The sequence below is a fragment of the Heptranchias perlo genome, chromosome 38, assembly GCF_035084215.1.
Source record: "Heptranchias perlo isolate sHepPer1 chromosome 38, sHepPer1.hap1, whole genome shotgun sequence".
Taxonomy (NCBI): Eukaryota; Metazoa; Chordata; class Chondrichthyes; order Hexanchiformes; family Hexanchidae; genus Heptranchias; species Heptranchias perlo.
In genome coordinates, this window is record NC_090362.1 from 5294724 (window position 1) to 5315868 (window position 21145).

Here is a 21145-nt window from a genome sequence, read left to right on the forward strand (position 1 = left end):
GTACAAAGGGGGACATGGACTCAGCAGGTGAAGGGCTGCTTTATTTGATCACAGATTGTTTTTTTCTCAAACGCGTCACTGTTCATGCCCAAGGTCAAAGTGCAAGGGGTCATTTTGTGAGTATTGAGAAGGGGAGCGAAGTTGGGGCGAGGGTTGGGGTGAGGGGCAGTGCCAGGGTGAGGGCGGGGGCGAGGGTCAGAGCGAGGGTTATCGTGTTAAAGAGCCGATTCTGTGACTTTACCCAGTTAGCCATTCTGCATGGAGAGCGCACGACGGTTTTCAGCTGTCTGGATAGACCATGCCGATTGATGTGTTGTCAGTACCTCAACACTGTTTACCATGCCAGGGGTTTCTTTTCTCTTCATTCTTGGGATGTGGGCATCGCTGGCATGGCCAGCATTTATTGCCCATCCCTGGTTGTGGTGATGAGTCTTTGCCTTGAGCCACTGCAGTCCATGCGGTGAAGGTGCTGTTAAGTAGGGACGATGAAGATACGGTGATATATGTCCATGTCGGGATGGTCTGTGACCAAGCCAGGGATTGTTACAACAACAGCAACTTGCATCTATATAGTGCCTTTAATGTAGTAAAATGTCCTAAGGTGCTTCACAGGAGTGTTATCAAACAACAATTGACTGTATCCATATTTGGACAGGAAGACGATTGCTGTCCTGGTAAAACCCCTGATATCCACATGGCTTGGTGCTTTATTGTTGCCATTGCATCATTGGGGGCTCTGTCAGAATTTTCTGATGTACTGGGGCTTGTTTTAATGAATGAAGTTAAGTAAACCAGACTCAAATCGCACCAAGATACGGGAACAAGAATCGTGGGGAGACAACTGAACTCCGAGAACATGTACCAGGCTGTTACATAACTGTGAGGGCCAATCATGTTCACCGATTACAGTGGGAGCCTCATTCGTAGGGAGTGCAGGTTGGCGACAGGGCTACAATACTGGAGCACCCATTCTCCCAATCCTGCTCCCTGTGACTGTTACTCCCTGTTGGGAGTCAGTCGATTCACCCTCCCAACTTCAATGCCGGGACCCTGCCCCCTTTTTCCCACCCTGCAAAACTTCTGGTTGAAGTGGGGGCTAATTAATCACAGGAATATGGCGAGGCCACGCAAAACCCGTCAGACAACATACATTTCCGGTCTTAACAACAACCGTCTTAGGGAAACCAGCAAATTCAGAGACCGAGGCCTACACAAGTAAATGTTTGGTGTCCTATCGGGAGGGAGAGGAAGTTGACAGTCAGTGTGTACAAGCACTGAGCACGAGAAAGGCCATCTCTAATTTCCAATCAGAACCATTGGCTCACCATCCAATCCAAGCTCAGCCAAGGTAATCCCAGTTTAGCACCTTAACAATCAAAAGTTGAACCTATTAGTAAGATGTTACCCTGCTACATCTTTACTTTTACTGAGTCAGCAGTGACTCAGTGGGTAGCACTCTTGTTTCTGAGTCTAGACGTTGTGGGTTCAGCCCTACACCAGAGACTTGAGCATAAAATCCAGGGAGTTCTCCCTGGTCTCCTGAGGCCAACATTTATCCCTCAACCAACATCACTAAAATAGATTATCTGGTCATTATCACATTACTGTTTGTGGGATCTTGCTGTGTGCAAATTGGCTGTCACATTTCCTATATTATACCCACTTCATTGGGTATAAAGCACTTTGGGACGTCCTGAGGTCATGAAAGGCGCTATATAAATGCAAATTTTTTAATGTATTATTTACGTAAATGAGATTCATAATCTAGTATCCAAATGTTATTAGCTGAATAATGAATACTATTCGGGCTCCTTGGTGCCACACTCGGTCAAATGCTGCCTTGATATCAAGGGCAGTCTCTCTCACCTCACCTCTGGAATTCAGCTCTTGAATCTATATTTGGACCAAGGTTGTAATGAGGTCTGAAACCACAAGGTCCTGGTGGAACCCAAACTGAGAATTGGAGAGCAGGTCATTGATAGCACTGTTGACTACATCGTCTATCAGTTTACTGGTGATTGGGAGTAGGCCGATGGGGCAGTCATTGGCCGGATTGGATTTATCCTGCTTTTTGTGGACAGGACGTACCTGGGCAATTTTCCACATTGTTGGGTAGATGCCAGTGTTGTCGCTGTACTGGAACAGCTTGGTTAAGGTCGCGACTAGTTCTGGAGCACAAGTCTTCAGCACTACAGCCGGGATGTTGTCGGGATCCGTAGCTTTTGCTGTGTCGAGTGCACTCAGCCGATCCTTGATGTCACGTGGAGTTAATCGAATTGGCTGAAGACTGATATCTGTGATGGTGGGGAGGAGGCCGAGAAGGATCATCTACGTGACACTTCTAGCTGAAGATGGCAGTGAGCATTATGTGAATAATGAATGTTGTGTCTACCGTGCTGTCACATTGATGATTATATTCCTGCCATTAACAAGATAAAGCAAAGAGGTATTGTTTATTGAGAGCTGTAGGGTTTGATCAGAATTCGGGAAGGGAGGGAATGAGAAAAGACCATCCTGCTCATCAGCTCGTTATATTTCAGGGGTAATTTCACACGGCTTTGCTCCCAGTTTGGAACCTGGTTAGATGGCAGCCCAATCAGAGATAAGGGTGAGACACTACTGCAACCAGAGCTCATGTCTACTGAGGCTCCATACTGTGCCTTGCAAGATCACCCCTTAAATCTCCTGAGGAAATCTCTTTCCTTCTTCTGTTTGGCTAGAAGATAAATCGGGCAACGCGACCACGATCAGTGATAGAACCCGACAGAAACAGCTGGAAACCTCAGGGCTCTCATTCCAGTGTCAGAGGCAGTGCCTGTGCCCATTGGCTCCATTGTATGTCCATCAAACATCCTGTGGCCCAATCTACTCAAAATCCTTCAGTGGGAGGCGGGACAGGTTTTGCTCTTTGTCGAATAATTCCCCCTTTTGAAGTTAATTTATTTTTGTTACAAGCAAATTTGAATAAAAAGACTTCTAAAGTAAATATTAACACAAAATGGAACAAGAGGTTAGCTATACCAAGGCCAAATTTTTGCAACCTGCTTGTTCGTAAAGTTGATTTGTTTTCAAGTTGGCCGAGAGTTTGGAAAACTTGCAGAACTTTCTGGAAAACTTGGGGAGCAGGATTTTCCTGAAAAACTTGGGAATTTCTGTATTAATTGGGACAAGTTGACATCTTCACCAATGGACTGGATCGACATAGCCTGTTTAAATAGGCCACAAAAATGCCACATCCCTCTGCCATTAGGTTTGTGGCACTCTTAGAATTATAGAATCATACACCACAGAAAGAGGCCATTCGGCCCATCATAATGTGCCGGCTCTTTGAAACAGTCAATTGACTGTTATCAACTGACTCATAGGAACATAGCAACAGGAGTAGGCCATTCAGCCCCTCGTGCCTGCTCCGCCATTTGATAAGATAGAGAGTCATAGAGTCATAGAGTTATACAGCACGGATAGAGGCCCTTCGGCCCATCGTGTCCGCGCCGGCCATCAGCCCTGTCTACTCTAATCCCATATTCCAGCATTTGGTCCGTAGCCTTGTATGCTATGGCATTTCAAGTGCTCATCCAAATGCTTCTTGAATGTTGTGAGGGTTCCTGCCTCCACAACCCTTTCAGGCAGTGAGTTCCAGACTCCAACCACCCTCTGGGTGAAAAAGTTCTTTCTCAAATCCCCTCTAAACCTCCCGCCTTTTACCTTGAATCTATGTCCCCTTGTATTAGAACCCTCAACGAAGGGAAAAAGCTCCTTAGTATCCATCCTATCTGTGCCCCTCATAATTTTGTACACCTCAATCATGTCCCCCCTCAGCCTCCTCTGCTCCAAGGAAAACAAACCCAATCTTCCCAGTCTCTCTTCATAGCTGAAGCGCTCCAGCCCTGGTAACATCCTGGTGAATCTCCTCTGCACCCTCTCCAAAGCGATCACATCCTTCCTGTAGTGTGGCGACCAGAACTGCACACAGTACTCCAGCTGTGGCCTAACCAGTGTTTTATACAGCTCCATCATAACCTCCTTGCTCTTATATTCTATGCCTCGGCTAATAAAGGCAAGTATCCCATATGCCTTCTTTACCACCTTATCTACCTGTTCCGCCGCCTTCAGGGATCTGTGAACTTGCACACCAAGATCCCTCTGACCCTCTGTCTTGCCTAGGGTCCTCCCATTCATTGTGTAAAGATATTAAGGGATATGGGCCAAAGGCAGGTATATGGAGCTAGATCACAGATCAGCCATGATCTGTGATCTAGCTCCATATACCTGCCTTTGGCCCATATCCCTTAATATCTTTGGTTGCCAAAAAGCTATCTATCTCAGATTTAAATTTAGCAATTGAGCTAGTATCAATTGCTGTTTGCGGAAGAGAGTTCCAAACTTCTACAACCCTTTGTGTGTAGAAATGTTTTCTAATCTCGCTCCTGAAAGGTCTGGCTCTAATTTTTAGACTGTGCCCCCTACTCCTAAAATCCCCAACCAGCGGAAATAGTTTCTCTCTATCCATCCTATCCGTTCCCCTTAATATCTTATAAACTTCGATCAGATCACCCCTTAACCTTCTAATCAATCAAGATCAACTGACATAACGGGAGGTGTGGCTCAGAATGTACGAAATATTGCAACGGCCACTTTGCAAGATGTGGTCTGTTTGATATAAAGTGTTGGCCTTTAAGAAACATCTGTACACAGAGTTAGAAAGAAAGACTTGCATTTATATAGCGCCTGTCACGACATCAGGGCGTCCCAAAACACTTTACAACCAATGAAGTACTTTTGAAGTGTAGTCACTGTTGTAATGTAGTTCATGGCAGGCAAAGGGAGAACTTTCACCACACGGACTGCAGTGGTTCAAGAAGGCGGCTCACCACCACCTTCTCAAGGGCATTTAGGGATGGGCAATAAATGCCGGCCTCGCCAACGACACCCACATCCCATGAACAAATAAAAAAAGTATTTACTTTATGGGCATTTCATATGAACATAAAATGATAAAGGAGTTGTTTTGTCTCAAACTTTAGTGACATTTTTCACAATTTATGTCGGGTTATTCTTCTACTGTAATTCCCGAAGGCTAAAAGTGAATTTGTGTTGAATTGGATTATTGTGTGAAACTCTGGGACAGAATCTCTCACTAATAACAGTGAACTTTGTATCTTTCTCTGTTCATTAACTGGTCTTTGCTGGCTCATTACCTGAGTGAAGGCTGCAGTGTGTCTTTCTGTGACTGTATCCAGGCAGTTGTCAGCACATAGGCATACATAGAAGTTACAACACAGAAACAGGCCATTCGGCCCAACCAGCCTGTGTTGGCGTTTACCTCCACGCGAGTAAATAGTTCTAATCCCGTTTACCCGCTCTTTTTCCCATATCCCTTCATCCCTTTTCCGTCATCCACTACCTCCCTACTTTTCGTAGCCTGATTTTCCTGTATGCACAGCACTCAGATGATCCCAAACCCCAAGCACAGGAACTGGAAAATCTGCGCCATTATTGCTCGATGTGTCTAGGTCGATATTCAGATCGATGGTAAATCCGGTCAGCAGCAAATAAATGAAATAGGAATCGTCCTTTTAATCGGGATTCAGTTTAAAGATGCGTCCCACAAAGTAAGTGTGAAGATGAAACATCTTCATGCTAAAACTAAACCTGGAGTGCGAATCGAATGTCAAGGCCAGATTTGATTCTGAAGTGAAGCAGAGTGAGATTCCCTGAAGGTGACTGCATCTGGATTCAAGTTACATTTACACTATAACTCTAACATTGGTGTGAAGTGAAACCCATTCACTAGTTAGTCACATAGAATAGAATCATAGAAAGGTTACAGCAAGGAAGGAGGCCATTCAGTCCATTGAGTCCGTGCCAGCTCTATGCAAGAGCGATCCATCTAGTCCCACTCCCCAGCCCTAACCCTGTAGCCCTGCAAATTTTTTCCTTTCTAGTACTTATCCAGTCCCCTTTTGAAGGCCACAATTGAATCTGCCTCCACCACCCCCTCGGGCAGTGCATTCCAGATCATAACCACCCACTGTGTAAAAAAGTTTTTCCTCATGTCACCTTTGGTTCTTTTGCCAATCACCTTAAATCTATGTCCTCTGGTTCTTGACCCTTCCGCCAATGGGAACAGTTTCTCTCTATCTACTCTGTCTAGACCCTTCATGATTTTGAATGCATCTATCAAATCTCCTCTCAACCATCTCTGTTCCAAGGAGAACAACCCCAGCTTCTCCAGTCTATCCACATAACTAAAGTCCCTCACCCCTGGAATCATTCTAGAAAATCTTTTCTGCACCCTCTCTAAGGCCTTCACATCTTTCCTAAAGTGCGGTGCCCAGAACTGGACACAATACTCCAGTTGTGGCCGAACCAGTGTTTTATAAAATGTTCATCGTGACTTCCATTCTTTTGTACCCTATGCCTCTATTTATAAAGCCCAGGATCCCGTATGCTTTTTTAAAACTGCTTTCTCAACTGCCCTGCCACCTTCAATGATTTGTGCACATATACCCCCAGATCTCTCTGTTCTTGTACCCTTTTTAGAGTTGTGCCCTTTCGTTTATATTGCCTCCTCTTTCTTCCTACCAAAATGTATCACTTCCCATTTTTCTATGTTAAATTTCATCTGCTACGTGTCCGCCCATTCCACCAACCTGTCTATATCCTCTTGAAGTCTATCACTATCCTCCTCACTGTTTATTACCCTTCCAAGTTTCGTGTCATCTGCAAATTTTGAAATTGTGCCCTGTACACCCAAGTCCAAGTCATTAATGTGTATCAAGAAAAATAGTGGTCCCAGCACTGACCCCTGGGGAACACCATTGTACACCTCCCTCCAGTCCGAAAAACAACCGTTCACTACTAATCTCTGTTTCCTGTCCCTTAGTCAATTCTGTATCCATGTTGCTACTGACTCCTTTATTCCATGGGCCGCAATCTTGATGATAAGCCTACCGTGCGGTATTTTATCAAACGCCTTTTGAAAGTCCATATACACCACATCAACTGCATTGCCCTCATCTACCCTCTCTGTTACCTCATCAAAAAACTCTACCAGGTTAGTTAAACACGATTTGCCTTTAACAATCCGTGCTGGCTTTCTCTAATCAATCCACACTTGTCCAAGTGACTGTTAATTCTGTCCCAGATTATCGTTTCTAAAAGTTTCCCCACCACTGAGGTTAAACAGACTGGCCTGTATTTGCTGGGTTTATCCTTACACCCTTTTTTGAACAAGGGTGTAACATTTGCAATTCTCCAGTCCTCTGGCACCACCCCCATATCTAAGGATGTTTGGAAGATTATGGCCAGTAGCTCTGCAATTTCCACCCTTCCCTCAGCAACCGAGGATGCATCCCATCCGGACTGGTTGATTTATCTACTTTAAGTACAGCTAGCCTTTCAAATACCTCTTCTTTATCAATTTTTAGCCCATCCACTACTCAACTATATCTTCCTTTACTGAGACTTTGGCAGCATCTACTTCCTTCGTAAAGACAGATGCAAAGCACTCATTTAGTACATCAGCCATCCCCTCTGCCTCCATGAGTAGATCTCCTTTATGGTCTCTAATCGGCCCCACCCCTCCTCTTACTACCCGTTTACTGTTTACATGCCTGTAGAAGACTTTTGGATTCATTTTTATGTTGGCTGTCAGTCTATTCTCATACTCTCTCTTTGCCCCTCTTATTTCCTTTCTCACTTCCCCTCTGAACTTTCTATATTCTGCCTGGTTCTCACTTGCGTTATCAACCTAACATCTGTCACACGCCCCTTTTTCAGTTTCATCTTACTCTCTATCTCTTTTGCAGGGAGCTCTGGCTTTAGTTGCCCTACCTTTCTCCCTCGTGGGAATGTGCCTAGACTGTACCTGAACCATCTCCTCCTTAAAGCCGCCCACTGTTCAATTACAGTTTTGCCTGCCAATCTTTGATTCCAATTTACCTGGGCCAGATCTGTTCTCATCCCATTGAAATTGGCCCTCCTCCAATTGAGTATTTTTACTTTAGAATGGTCCATATCCTTTTCCATAGCTATTCTAAACCTTATGATACTATGATCGCTGCTCCCTAAATGCTCCCCCACTGACACTTGCTCCACTTGGCCCACCTCATTCCCTAGAATCAAGTCCAGCAATGCCTCCTTCCTCGTTGGGCCAGAAACGTACTGGTTAAGAAAGTTATCCTGAACACATTTCAAAAGTTCCTCCCCCTCTGTGCCCCTTATATAATTCTATCCCAGTCTATATTCGGATAGTTGAAGTCCCCGTTATCACTACTCTATGGCTTTTGCACCTCTCTAATTTCTCTGCAAATCGGCCACATATCAGCAGTGATTACTCTTCAAAAGTAATTAATTGGCTGTGGTTTAGGACATCCCAAGGGCATGAAAGGTGCTATATAAATGTAAGTTCTTTCTTCCTTATTTTGTATTTAATTTGGAATTTTAGATTGATTGACTGGTTTTGTTGATAGCGTCCTTCTCCTTGTAGCTGCTCTTGACCTAAACCCACCAATCACCAATCTCTGCAAAACAGGACAGCCACTTGTCATCGTTATGTACTTCTGCAGTACAAAGACCGTTGCAGTTGAAGTAGGTCGCAGTATATAATGAAGTTCTCAATCTAGTGTACACCAGTCCTGCAGATACAATATTGTAGGCTCTCTGTTTTGTGAAGCAAACCATTAGAGGTAGAGAGACTCGGAGTAAGCAGTGAATACGGGGAGTGTTAGAAAACATACTGTTGATTGGAAGGGCTGTGGACTCTCCGAAGAAATTGCAACTCCTAATTGAAAACCCTGTGCAGAGTGGAAGGAGTTTAAGCAAAGGTGAGGGAGTTATGACCGTCTACAGGTATTGAGGAGAAAGGTTGAAAAGCCCTGGTTGGTGATGAAGCTGTTGATGTCTTAACATGTTTACACAGGACACAATGGGCAATGAAAACCAAAATGTTGAAAGTTAAGGAGAGGTTTCAGAATACTTGGCCGCCAAGAAGTAATAAGATAATCATATAGGAGATAAATCAATAGAATGGGAGCTGATTGACCAAAACATTACGATGTTGAAGAACCTTCCAGAAGAATCTCTGCATCAGCCTGTGCAATAACTGATCTAGGAGTACTTTCATGTTGACACCTTCTCACTGTGATTTCCACCACCTAGAAGGACAAGAGGACCAATGCTGTGAGGACACCGTCACCTCCAAGTCACACACCATCTGGACTTGGACGTATATCACCGTTCCTTCATCGTCACTGGGTCAAAATCCAGCAATCCCCCTACCCAGCACCACTGTGGGAGCACCTTCACCACAAGAAGTGCAGCGGTTCAAGAAGAAGGCCCATCACCACCGTCTCGGGGCATCTAGGGATGGGCCATAAATGTTGGCCTTGCCAGCGAAGCCCACATCCCATGAATGAATAAAAAAATTTGGTGCCTTGAAATGAAAAGCATTCCAATTCCCAACACTAACATCCCTTGCTTTAATGAGCACAAAATTCCCACAAAAATGCCTTACAAAGGGGCATGAGGCCACGAATCCCTCTTTACTGTACATTTTGCCCTGAAAACAGGTGTATAATATTTTTTCCTCAGTTTACTTACTTACCAGTAAAGGACGCGCACCATTATTTACCCTGTAATATACATAAGTCCAGTCAGTGCCCCAGACCTTGTCTAGCCGGAGGCCCTGCTGTGAGCCAGCTCCTCGACCCCTGCTAGTATTCACTTTGACTCTCCGCCAGGTCGAGTGCCAAAGTGACTCCTCTATTTATCTGTTAAACCGAGGCCCCGTCTCCCCTTTCCGTGGACGTAAAAGATCTCAGGGCACTGTTTCAAAGAAGAGCAGCAGGGGTTCTGGCCAATATTTATCCTTCAACCAACACATAAAAACAGATGATCCAGTCATTATCATGTTGCTGTTTGTGGGATCTTGCTGTGCGCAAATTGGCTGCCACGTTTCCCTACATTACAACAGTGCCTACACTTCAAAAAGTACTGAATTGGCTGTAAAGTGCGTTGGGACGCATTGAGGACGTGAAAGGCGCTATATAAATGCAAGTCTTTCGTCACGAACTGAAGTTTAGATCGGGGATTGAGCAGAAGTGGGGATGGGAAGAATAAGGGAAAACAAATCTGTGTCCTCACACTGCATCTTCCAAGATGCTCAACATTAATGAACCAATAGGAAACATAGGAACATAGGAACAGGAGTAGGCCATTCAGCCCCTCGTGTCTGCTCCGCCATTTGATAAGATCATGGCTGATCTGTGATCTAACTCCATATACCTGCCTTTGGCCCATATCCCTTAATACCTTTGGTTGCCAAAAAGCTATCTATCTCCGATTTAAATTTAGCAATTGAGCTAGTATCAATTGCCGTTAAAGCATCATCCGAACAGCAACATGGAATTATGCTAATATCAGAGAGGATAGGTGCGTTCTTACTTATAATTTACTCCTCAAATCAATCGGGTTCATAAACATTGACTATCAGATGTCACAGATTTATTAAGTATATAGTACATAAACATACACTTAAAAAGCAGTACTTACGATAAAACTGTGCCGTTTAGTCGTGGGACCCAAACGTGTTTCAGTTCTAAGCTCAGTACCTTCGGCCTTTACGAATCCAAATACTCATTACACACGCACAAACTTTATACATTTCCCTTACTCCTTTAATGAGCTTGTTCCCTTATCAATAATTTTCGTTATAACGAGTTCTTTTTCTGTAGATTGGGTAGATTTCTCCTACTGTGTTATCTTAGTGATAGTTTCACTCTTGTTACATATAATTGCTATTCCACCAAGTGAAACTTTGAATTCGAAGTCTGCCTTTTGATTCAGTACCAGGTCATACCAATCTCCTGCTTCTAAAAAAGAATGACTATACTCAGATATTTCCTCCTGCAGAAGTAACTGTTTCTCCTGCACTTGTTATCAACTGAGTAAAGTTCTCTGAAATATATGGAGCATCTCTTTTAATTAGGTTTACTGAAGTGACTAAACTGACCATTCAATAGTTCAGTGCTCACAGCATCTAAATTGACTTGTCGTTCCCCACCTAACAGGCATTAAGGTAAAAGTTACTATCACGACAATATAAAGACAAATCAGTGGCAGTATAACATGAGCAGACTTCAGAATGGTCTGATTAACCCTTTCCTCACTCTAACAATTCAACGGTCATCCTCCAAAGAAAGAACGAGCATCACGTTCTCAGGACATTCCCGGAGTGCTCGAGAGCTGATGGGTGATTTTTGGAGGCAGCCAATTCGCATAATGCAAGATCTCACAAACAGCAAATGAATGGGTGAACAGATAACGGGCTAGAAATTGGGCCGTGTTTCGGCGCTACGCGGCCTCCCGAAGTGCCAAGATGGCGTCTTGGCCGCGCACGCACACGTTTCCAGCATGACGTGCGCCGGACGCCATCTTGGAATAAGTGTTAGTGCATGCGCAAATAACGCCGGCAGCATGTAAAGGAGGGAGAAAATGCATACAGTCAGTGTGGAACGCTGATTTAAAGTGATAGGCACCATTTTGGGACTTAACCCCGCCAACCTGAACGTGTCTTAGACGGCCTGGAGGATCCCCTACTATGCAAGTGTTGCAGGTTAGTTGCTGGATTATTGTTTCTGGCTGCTGGTTTTTTGAAACTCCCTATTCTTACTGGGAGTTCCTAGAGTACATTTGAGAGTGGTTTGGTAGGTACTGCCTTACGGTTCGGAAAGTTACAACCGTGATTGAACAACATTCCTGGCAACCATGGGTGGTCTGCTAGGGCTCCCGCTGGGCATCGAGCACGACTGGGAGCATTCAGAGAGGTCAAACTGCAAGGAGAGGGAGGAGGAGGAGGCGCAGGGCACTGAGCAAGAGGCCGTATCCAATGAGGGCCTTCCAGGACCAATTCTCTAACCTCAACATGACCGAGGAGGATTGCATCTGATGCCTGAGGTTCACCAAGGAAGCAGTGACCGAGATCTGTCAACTGGTGTGGCCACAACTGCAGCCTCAGAGCAGGGCGAGGACAACATTGCCTGTGGATGTGACGGTCATCATGGTGCTGAACTTCTACGGCTCAGGATCATTTCAGGCCTCTGCTGGCACTCATGTGCAACATCTCGCAGTATGCAGTGCACTGCTGCATAAGGGAGGTCACAGACACACTGTTCGAGATGAGGAACAGGTTCATCTCCTTCCCTTTTGACAGAGACGAGCAGAACGAGCGAGTACAAGCGTCCGCTCTCATTGCTGGCTTCCCCATGGTGCAGGGTGCCATTGACTGCACGCACATTGCCCTGCGTGCCCTGCATATCAACTCGGCCGCCTTCGTCAACCGAAAGGGCTTCCACTCCCTCAACGTGCAGTTGGTGTGCGACCACACGCATCGAATCATGGAGGTCGATGCCCACTACCCTGGCAGCAGTCACGACGCCTTTGTTATGTGGCAGTCCAATGTGCCAGCTATCTTTCACCCGTCTCAGTAAATCAAAGACTGGCTACTGGGCGACAAGGGCTATGCCTTCACACTGAGGCTCATGATTCCAGTCAGGAACCCACGCACACTTGCACAGCAGGCCTATAATGAGAGCCATGCTGCCACACGCAACATCGTGGAGCACACCATAGGTCTCCTCAAACAACGCTCCTGCTGCCTGCAGTACTCCGCTGAGCAGGTGGGAAGATTCGTGGTGGTATGCTGCATGCTGCACAACCTCGCCAACATGAAGGACCAGCCTTTGCCATCGATGATAGGAGAAGACCCTGAGCTAGAGGTGGAGGGGGAGGCTGAGGAGGAGAAGGAGGAAGAGGCTGAGGAGGAGGAGGGGGAGGAGCTGGAGGAGGAAGTGAAGGAGGATGCATGGATGCAACAGGGAACACACGCCTGTCTGCAAGGGCTCTGCGTGCTCGCCTGATCAGTGCCCGCTATCAATAATGTTAACTACATCCCCCAGCTCACCGACAGTCCTACACTCCCCACCTGTCCGCTCTCACATGACCATCAAATCGCCCTCCATCTGATTGCACATTAGTTTCCCTCTCAGCTCATCACACAAATAAAAACCACCACCAAATGCAAATTCAAAGTCACATTTATCAATTAGCAAATCAAATAATGGAAACAGAACAGAACTATTCACCCTTGTGCATTGCCTTAGTCTCTTTTGTTCGTGCGCCTTTACCTATCCCAGTGCTCCCCCTTTCTTTAACTGTTGCACGTCCTCCAGTTTTCCATTCTGGGGAAGGGTCACACCTCAAACATTAACCCGTCTTTTTACAAATGCTGTGGCGTTCTGTGTTTGTGTCGCGTCTGTGTACTCACGCTGTTTTGTAACTCAGTAAAATATCTCGCCAATGACGCTTACCTTTAAAGAGAATACTTAGGTTCAAAAATAAGCAATAAAAACAGAAAATGCTGGAAACACGCAGCATCTGTGGAGAGAGAAACAAGAGTTAATGTTTCAGGTCGATGACCTTTCATTGTCCGAATTTCTGTAGATGACGTTGAGTGTTTTGCTACTGAACTGGACGTGCGTGAATCGATCTTGCAGCACCAGCCGTGAGGGTGTTGAGAAAGTCACCTCTGTTCTGGCCTCCATGCTCTATTCCAAACAGCCAAAGAGCAATACGTTGGAGAGAATAAATCATCTCGAGTAACTAAATGTGCTACTTTCTAAAATATTCCCAGAGGGATTTTAAACACCGCATTACTTTCACATTAGAGAACTAGAAGGTTAATTTGAAAGAGTGTACCTTAATTAAGCTAATAAATTCAGCCACTTATCCTTCTTTCTGCTTAATTGAAGCCAGTTTTAGTTGTAGGGGAGTGAGGGGAAGCTGTGCAATCGTGGAAACAACAATGGCCCATAAATTGTTAAAAAAAGAACGGTGAGCTGAACAGCGCTCACCGCTGTTAGAGGCGAAATCGAAGAGCGAGTTCCGGTGTTCCCACACGCGCAGTGAAACGCGGAAATCCAGAACCTGGTTCGAATTAAAGGGATATCGCCAGCTTGAATCAGCTGAATCAAGGGACCTGCGCCAACTTGCTCTCCTGCCCAGCTGGTAAGTAACTAATATTGTCACAAAACAAGTACGCTTAAAAATACCAGGTCTAAAATGAGTTTTAATGACTGTCAAACATTTAAAAATGTGGAGGCTCATTCCTCCTCATTTTAATAGTTTTGATCATTAAAATTTAAAAAAATTTAAATATTAATTTTTTTTCCATTTCCCGTCTGTCTCTTTTATTTAATTTGTTTATTACTTACCCTTTCTTTTTTTTTTGCTGTCTGTAACTGTCACAAATAATTTTAGTGTTGTACCTTTAACTTCCTGGATTTTACATTCAACCTTGCAGTGGCTGATTGCATCTTGTAGATGGGATAATGGAGTATATGGGGAATAGTGATGGGATAGTGGAGTATAAGGGAATTAGTGATGGGATAGTGGAGTATATGGGGATTAGTGGTGGGATAGTGGAGTATAAGAGAATTAGTGATGGGATAGTGGAATATATGGGGATTAGTGATGGGATAGTGGAGTATATGGGGATTAGTGATGGGATAGTGGAGTATATGGGGATTAGTGATGGGATAGTGGAGTATATGGGGATTAGTGATGGGATAGTGGAGTATATGGGGATTAGTGATGGGATAGTGGAGTATATGGGGATTAGTGATGGGACAGTGGAATATATGGGGATTAGTGATGGGATAGTGGAGTATATGGGGATTAGTGATGGGATAGTGGAGTATATGGGGATTAGTGATGGGATAGTGGAGTATATGGGGATTAGTGATGGGCAAGTGGAGTATATGGGGATTAGTGATGGGACAGTGGAATATATGGGGATTAGTGATGGGATAGTGGAGTATATGGGGATTAGTGATGGGATAGTGGAGTATATGGGGATTAGTGAAGGGATAGTGGAGTATATGGGGATTAGTGATGGGCAAGTGGAGTATATGGGGATTAGTGATGGGATAGTGTAGTATATGGGGATTAGTGATGGGATAGTATAGTATATGAGGATTAGTGATGGGATAGTGGAGTATATGGGGATTAGTGATGGGATAGTCGAGTATATGGGGAATAGTGATGGGATAGTGGAATACATGGGGATTAGTGATGGGATAGTGGAGTATATGGGGATTAGTGATGGGATAGTGGAGTATATGGGGATTAGTGATGGGATACTGAAGTATATGGGGATTAGTGATGAGAGTATAGTATATGGGAATTAGTGATGGGATAGTGGAGTATATGGGGATTAGTGATTGGACAGTGGAATATATGGGGATTAGTGATGGGATAGTGGAGTATATGGGGATTTGTGATGGGATAGTGGAATATATGGGGATTAGTGATGGGATAGTGGAATATATGGGGATTAGTGATGGGATAGTGGAGTATATGGGGATGAGTGATTGGATAGTGGAGTATATGGGAATGAGTGATGGGATAGTGGAGTATATGGGAGTTAGTGATGGGTTAGTGGAGTATATGGGGATTAGTGATGGGCTAGTGGAGTATATGGGGATTAGTGATGGGATAGTGGAGTATATTGGAGTTAGTGATGGGTTAGTGGAGTAAATGGGTATTAGTGATGGGATAGTGGAGTACATGGGGATTAGTGATGGGATAGTGAAGTAGATGGGGATTAGTGATGGGATAGTATAGTATATGGGAATTAGTGATGGGATAGTGGAGTATATGGGGATTAGTGATTGGATAGTGGAATACATGGGGATTAGTGATAGGATAGTGGAGAATATCGGGATTAGTGATGGGATAGTGGAGTATATGGGAATTAGTGATGGGATAGTGGAGTATATGGGAATTAGTGATGGGATAGTGGAGTATATGGGGATTAGTGATGGGATAGTGGAGTATATGGGAATTAGTGATGGGATTGTAGAATATATGGGAATTAGTGATGGGATAGTGGAGTACATGGGGTTTAGTCATGGGATAGTGGAGTATATGGGGATTAGTGATGTGATAGTGGAGTATATGGGGATTAGTGATGTGATAGTGGAGTATATGGGGATTAGTGATGGGATGGTGGAATATATGGGGATTAGTGATGGGATAGTGTAGCATATGGGGATTAGTGAAGGGATAGTGGAGTATATGGGAGTTAGTGATGGGTTAGTGGAGTATATGGGGATTAGTGATGGGCTAGTGGAGTATATTGGAGTTAGTGATGGGTTAGTGCAGTATATGGGGATTAGTGATGGGCTAGTGGAGTATATTGGAGTTAGTGATGGGTTAGTGCAGTATATGGGGATTAGTGATGGGCTAGTGGAGTATATTGGAGTTAGTGATGGGTTAGTGGAGATTAAGGGAATTAGTGATGGGATAGTGGAGTATATCGGAATTAGTGATGGGATAGTGGAGTATATGGGGATTAGTGATGGGATAGTGGAGTATATGGGGATTAGTGATGAGATAGTGGAGTATGTGGGGATTAGTGATGGGATAGTGGAGTATATGGGGATTAGTGATGGGATAGTGGAGTATATGGGGATTAGTGATGGGATAGTGGAGTATATGAGAATTAGTGATGGGATAGTGGAGTATATCAGGATTAGTGATGGGCTCGTTGGGTATATGGGAATTAGTGATGGGATAGTGGATAATATGGGAATTAAGGATGGGATAGTGGAATATATGGGGATTAGTGATGGGATAGTGGAGTATATGGGGATTATTGATGGGATAGTGGAATATATGGGGATTAGTGATGGGCTAGTGGAGTATATGGGGATTAGTGATGGGCTAGTGGAGTATATGGGGATTAGTGATGGGCTAGTGGAGTATATGGGAATTAGTGATGGGATAGTGGAGTATATGGGGATTAGTGATGGGATAGTGGAGTATATGGGGATTAGTGATGGGATAGTGGAGTTTATGGGGATTTCTGATGGGATAGTGGAGTATATTGGAGTTAGTGATGGGTTAGTGGAGTAAATGGGTATTAGTGATGGGATAGTGGAGTACATGGGGATTAGTGATGGGATAGTGGAGTAAATGGGGATTAGTGATGGGATAGTGGAATACATGGGGATTAGTGATGGGATAATGGAGTAGATGGGGATTAGTGAAGGGATAGTGGAGTATATGGGGATTAGTGATGGGATAGTGGAGAAAATGGGGATAGTGATGGGATAGTGAAGTATTGGGGATTAGTGATGGGATAGTATAGTATATGGGAATTAGTGATGGGATAGTGGAGTATATGGGGATTAGTGATTGGATAGTGGAATACATGGGGATTAGTGATGGGATAGTGGAGTAGATGGGGATTAGTGATGGGATGGTGGAGTACATGGGGATTAGTGATGGGATAGTGGAGTACATGGGGATTAGTGATGGGATAGTGGAATACATGGGGATTAGTGATGGGATAGTGGAGTATATTGGGATTAGTGATGGGATAGTGGAGAAAATGGGGATTAGTGATGGGATAGTGAAGTATATGGGGATTAGTGATGGGATAGTATAGTATATGGGAATTAGTGATGGGATAGTGGAGTATATGGGGATTAGTGAAGGGATAGTGGAGTATATGGGGATTAGTGATGGGATGGTGGAGTACATGGGGATTAGTGAAGGGATAGTGGAGTATATGGGGATTAGTGATGGGATAGTGGAGAAAATGGGGATTAGTGATGGGATAGTGAAGTATATGGGGATTAGTGATGGGATAGTATAGTATATGGGAATTAGTGATGGGATAGTGGAGTATATGGGGATTAGTGATAGGATAGTGGAATACATGGGGATTAGTGATAGGATAGTGGAGAATATCGGGATTAGTGAAGGGATAGTGGAATATATGGAGATTAGTGATGGGATAGTGGAATATATGGGGATTCGTGACGGGATAGTGGAGTATATGGGAATTAGTGATGGGATAGTGGAGTATATGGGGATTAGTGATTGGATAGTGGAGTATATGGGGATTGGTGATGGGATAGTGGAGTATATGGGAATTAGTGATGGGATAGTGGAGTATATGGGAATTAGTGATGGGATAGTGGAGTATATGGGGATTAGTGATGGGATAGTGGAGTATATGGGAATTAGTGATGGGATTGTAGAATATATGGGAATTAGTGATGGGATAGTGGAGTATATGGGGATTAGTGAAGGGATAGTGGAGTATATGGGGATTAGTGATGGGATAGTGGAGTATATGGGGATTAATGATGGGATAGTGGAGTATATGAGAATTAGTGATGGGATAGTGGAGTATATCGGGATTAGTGATGGGCTCGTTGGGTATGTTGGAATTAGTGATGGGATAGTGGATTATATGGGAATTAAGGATGGGATAGTGGAATACATGGTGATTAGTGATGGGATAGTGGAGTATATGGGGATTAGTGATGGGATAGTGGAGTATATGGGGATTAGTGATGGGATAGTGGAGTATATGAGAATTAGTGATGGGATAGTGGAGTATATCGGGATTAGTGATGGGCTCGTTGGGTATGTTGGAATTAGTGATGGGATAGTGGATTATATGGGAATTAAGGATGGGATAGTGGAATACATGGGGATTACTGATGGGATAGTGGAGTATATGGGGATTAGTGATGGGTTAGTGGAGTATATGGGAATTAGTGATGGGATAGTGGAATATATGGGGATTAGTGATGGGATAGTGGAGTATATGGGGATTAGTGATGGGCTAGTGGAGTATATGGGGATTAGTGATGGGATAGTGGAGTATATGGCAATTAGTGATGGGATAGTGGAGTATATGGGGATTAGTGATGGGATAGTGGAGTATATGGGGATTAGTGATGCGATAGTGGAGTTTATGGGGATTTCTGATGGGATAGTGGAGTATATGGGAGTTAGTGATGGGTTAGTGGAGCATATGAGGATTAGTGATGGGATAGTGGAGTACATGGGGATTAGTGATGGGATAGTGGAGTATATGGGGATTAGTGATGGGATAGTGGAATACATGGGGATTAGTGATGGGATAGTGGAGTATATGGGGATTGGTGATGGGATAGTGGAGTATATGGGGATTAGTGATGGGATAGTATAGTATATGGGAATTCGTGATGGGATAGTGGAGTACATGGGGATTAGTGATGGGATAGTGGAGTATAGGGGATTAGTGATGGGATAGTATAGTATATGGGAATTAGTGATGGGATAGTGGAGTATATGGGGATTAGTGATGGGATAGTGGAGTATATTGGAATTAGTGATGGGATAGTGGAGTATATGGAGATTAGTGATTGGAGAGTGGAGTATATGGGAATTAGTGATGGCATAGTGGAGTATATGGGAATTACTGATGGGATCGTGGAGAAGATGGGGATGAGTGATGGGATAGTATAGTATATGGGAATTAGTGATGGGATAGTGGAGTATCTGGGGATTAGTGATTGGATAGTGGAATATATGGAGATTAGTGATGGGATAGTGGAGTATATGGGGATTAGTGATGGGATAGTGGAGTATATGGGAATTAGTGATGGGATAGTGGAGTATATGGAGATTAGTGATTGGATAGTGGAGTATATGGGGATTAGTAATGGGATAGTGGAGTATATGGGAATTAGTTATGGGATAGTGGAGTATATGGGAATTAGTGATGGGATCGTGGAGTATATGGGGACTAGTGATGGGATCGTGGAGTATATGGGGATTAGTGATGCGATAGTGGAGTATATGGGAATTCGTGACGGGATAGTCGAATATATGGGCATTATTGATGAGATCGTGGAGTATATCGGAATTAGTGATGGGATAGTGGAGTATATGGGGATTAGTGATGGGATAGTGGAGTATATGGGGATTAGTGATGGGATAGTGGAGAATATGCGGATTAGTGATGGGTTAGTGGAGTATATGGGAATTAGTGATGGGATAGTGGAATATATGGGGATTAGTGATGGGTTAGTGGAGTATATCGGGATTAGTGATGGGATAGTGGAGTATGTGGGCATCAGTGATGGGATGTTGGAATATATGGGGATTAGTGATGGGATAGTGGAGTATATGGGGATCAGTGATGGGATAGTGGAGTATATGGGGATTAGTGATGGGATAGTGGAGTATATGGGAATTAGTGATGGGATAGTGGAGTATACGGGAATTAGTGATGGGATAGTGGAATATATGGGGATTAGTGATGGGTTGGTTGAGTATATGGGAATTGGTGATGGGATAGTGGAATATATGGGGATTAGTGATGGGATAGTGGAGTATATGGGGATTAGTGATGGGATAGTGGAGTATATGGGGATTAGTGATGGGATGGTGGAATATATGGGGATTAGTGATGGGATAGTGGAGTCTCTGGGGATTAGTGATGGGATGGTGGAGTATATGGGGATTAGTGATGGGGTAGTGGAGTATATGGGAATTAGTGATGGGATAGTGGAGTATATGGGAATTAGTGATGGGATAGTGGAGTATATGGGGATTGGTGATGGTATAGTGGAGGATATGGGGATTTCTGATGGGATAGTGGAGTATATGGGGATTCGTGAAGGGATAGTGGAGTATATGGGAGTTAGTGATGGGTTAGTGGAGTATATGGGGAGTAGTGTTGGGCTAGTGGAGTATATGGGGATTACTGTTGGGATAGTGGAGTATATGGGAGTCAGTGATGGGTTAGTGGAGTATATGGGGATTAGAGATGGGATAGTGTAGTCTATGGGGATTAGTGATGGGATAGTATAGTAGATGGGAATTAGTGAAGGGATAGTGGAGTATATGGGGATTAGTGATGGGATAGTGGAGTATATGGGGATTAGTGATGTGATAGTATAGTATATGGAATTTAGTGATGGGATAGTGGAGTATATGGGGATTAGTGATTGGATAGTGGAGTATATGGAGATTAGTTATTGGATAGTGGAGTATATGGGGATTAGTGATGGGATAGTGGAGTATATGGGAATTAGTGATGGGATAGTGGAGTATATGGGATTTAGTGATGGGATCGTGGAGTATATGGGGATTAGTGATGGGATAGGGGAGTATATGGGGATTAGTGATGGGATAGTGGAGTATATGGGAATTAGTGATGGGATATTAGAATAAATGGGGATTAGTGATGGGATAGTGGAGTATATCGGAATTAGTGATGGGATAGTGGAGTATA